We start from the raw sequence: 2920 nt of genomic DNA on the forward strand, positions 1-2920 counted from the left end.
GGGTAAACATTTTCTCTTAGACATGGAGCTGGCATTGTCTGTGGGCCACCTTGTCACCATGGGACATAAGTACAGAGACCTGGTCCTCTGGGTTAGCTGTCGCATGCAAGGCTGACGACCTTACACTGTAATAATAGTTGTTGCGAAATTGATGATGCAAATCTTGGTGCACTAGTATGCGAGACAGATGTGGCAGAATCCTGTAAGGAAGTGTGAAGTAGATACCACAATGAGAGAAAAACAGAAACTTTAATTGATGCTAGTAAGGAGATTTGTGTAAAAGTAAGTATGTATTTATGTTTCATCAGCAGAATGTAGGGCAGAATCATGACATAAAGATAGCCAACGGATGCTTTGATGAAGTGGCACAATTAAGATATTTGAGGAGGACGGTATACGAATGGACTGCAGTTTTCCCCGCTATTGGCGCTGTCGTTGCAGTCGTTGGAGAATGGTGTGGAGTGGAGTGGAGTGGGGGTATCGAGGTTGGAAGCCGCGCCACTTGCGGCGACATTTTGAAGCTAATATGTTTATCTTTAGACAGCCATTTTGTGAGTTGGATGAGTTGGATGGTCTAAGACGAAGAAAGATTCGTGAGGATTTTGTTGAAATGTAAGTGGTAATAAGAAGTGTTTTGCCGCTATTTATTTATTTAATGTGCACATTATTGGAGAATGTTCAATACCGTTTGTTAGTGAATGGTTTTCTTGGTGTATTGACGTTGATTTTGTAATGAAATCATGAGTTGCAAATGCCGTAAAAAAGTTTGCACCACGGGGTATGTAATTTCAGCTTTCAAATTAACTGGAACAGTATGAGTTCAATATTATCATCATTGCTTTAGGCAGTCTTAAGAGCTTTTCAAGACATACATAACAAACCTTCACATCAAAATAAAGCTTAATATAATGTGGTAGAGGTAAAATGATTTGCAGGTCAGGAGGAGTGGTTTAAGAGAGAAACAATAATGTAAAGTAGGCTAGAATACTTTGAAGTTGCCATTTTACCATTTAATTGTCAGTGGATATAGGGATTTATTTCTGAGTTAAGTTAATTATGTATTTGTCATTGTGATGTTCTGCTGGAGCTGCATCATATATTTCTTTGAAGTAAGAGGGTTTATTCTTTTTCTTCAGGCTAATTTTGGAGAATTAAGAAACGTGCTTGGAGTTTGTCACTTGGTGGGCTCTGCGTGACCCGTTTATGAACTGATTTGCAACTGTGTGAACATGCAAAAGCTTCAGTGATGTGTTTTGTAGAGATCTGGGGGAAATGGATCAGCCTCTGGTCATCTTCTGTCGCACAAGTGTGTCTTAATGACTGTGGAAATATCACCGCCACAGCATACTATGATTTATGAGGTAAGTTGTAGAGCTGCAGCCCCTCTTGTGGGAGGTATATTAGTTGTTCTCTGCTTTCACACTTAGTTTTGAACTGTTAAATTTTGGGATTTAAGGAACATGTGGTTGTTATGCCGATGTGTTCTTTCTTCTAGGACCTTTTACTGTCTGCCTGCCTGCCTGTCTTAGTCTGCTTGTGTCTTCGCTTTGAGCCTCCCAGATTGCATACCTGTCTTTGCTATGAATGCAACTCAGAGTATTCTTACCTAGTACTCGTATGCATGTGTCTTTCATTGACCTAAGGGAGTAAGAAACACTTACTATTGGTTTAAATTGAAATTTTTCTCTTTGTAATGTAAGAGAAAAAAATGGGATATAGTTGATTTTAATTGTAATGGAATTAGATTATTGTTAAATATGATTTCACGTACGTATTTGATTAAAAGTGTTGTGTGTCGTAATTAAGATAATAATTTTTTGCCATTTTGGTATTTAGTTGAGTTTCATGATATATTTCAGGAAAGTAAATGTCACTTTCTTGTCCCTGAGGCAATATATTGAAGACGAAGGAAATGTGGGAAGTCGCTGACTGTCGTGATCCTGTGTGTTCGTTGACAGATGGTAGCAGCAGTGAGAGTGTTGTCACTGAAGGAACAGGCAAAAGCCACTATGATGTGGTGATGAGTGTTGGTGAAGAATGGTCTACTCGTGCGTATGTTAGAGGGACACAAGTGGTCCTAGTGACGGTCAAAATGATACTGCCAAACCATACCAGCATTACAAGGTAACATGTACATCCGCAATTCCTCCTGCTGGAGTTAAGTTTAGTTGTTCTGTTGAGTTAGTCTTATTTTCCACGTACGAGTATTAAATTTTGTTTTCTGGGTAACATGTTTCAGTTATGCCAGTGGCTCTATCCTTGAAGTGTCATGATCCTGAATGTCGCATATGTGCTTCTGCCTGTCTTAAGTGCATGCCCATTTTTCAGAATGTTTAGACCTGCTTTTCTCTTCCTGTTTCTGCCTGCCTGCCAGCCCGATTTCCTCTTGCAACGTTCCAGCTGGCATTGTACTTACCTAGCATTCATGGGGCTTCCCTTGGAATGAGGAGGTGAAAAACACACAGGTTTGACTGGACATGAATTTTTTTCAGTTAACCCGTTGCCGTGGTTCGTCAGGGATTTAAATCGTCTGGGGGGGTTCGACGTGTATGTTTCGTCCAGCTGCACACGTATGTTATAACGCCCATAATAATTGATGGTTTTGCTGTAGATTGTTAGATTTTTCACTGGCCTGTTGTCAGGAGGACTGTATTTAATGACACACGCGTTTAAGAGCGCTAAGTCGTCGTTACATATGCCTGTCTTGCAGCAACGTTCCTGTGGCTATTGCGAGCTGTTTCTGTTATGAATGATGTGTTTTCTTTGCTCCGAAGCTATAAACACCAGAGACTGATATGTGCTGGTGTTTATAATATCATATTGCCCTGAGCTGGCTATTCAATTGGAATTCTTAGAAGAGGGATGTACAAAAGTTTATGCCTGCAAAATCGATTGCTTTCGCACAGTACATAGCACCCAT

General features: G+C 40.1%; 1 long non-coding RNA gene across 2 annotated transcripts; it reads left to right on the forward strand.

Moving 5' to 3' along the window:
* Window positions 1-6: 6 nt before the first annotated feature.
* On the forward strand, window positions 7-2102 carry LOC111865537. Of its 2 annotated transcripts, XR_002842989.2 has the most exons (4): window positions 7-612; window positions 1137-1361; window positions 1496-1646; window positions 1860-2102. It is a non-coding gene; the product is annotated as an uncharacterized LOC111865537 (long non-coding RNA). The 2 variants fall into 2 exon arrangements; XR_004513142.1 differs by having other exon boundaries at window positions 313-612; window positions 1496-2102.
* The last annotated feature ends 818 nt before the right edge of the window (window positions 2103-2920 follow it).

Source organism: Cryptotermes secundus, unplaced genomic scaffold, assembly GCF_002891405.2.
Source record: "Cryptotermes secundus unplaced genomic scaffold, Csec_1.0 scaffold794, whole genome shotgun sequence".
NCBI classification, from domain to species: Eukaryota; Metazoa; Arthropoda; class Insecta; order Blattodea; family Kalotermitidae; genus Cryptotermes; species Cryptotermes secundus.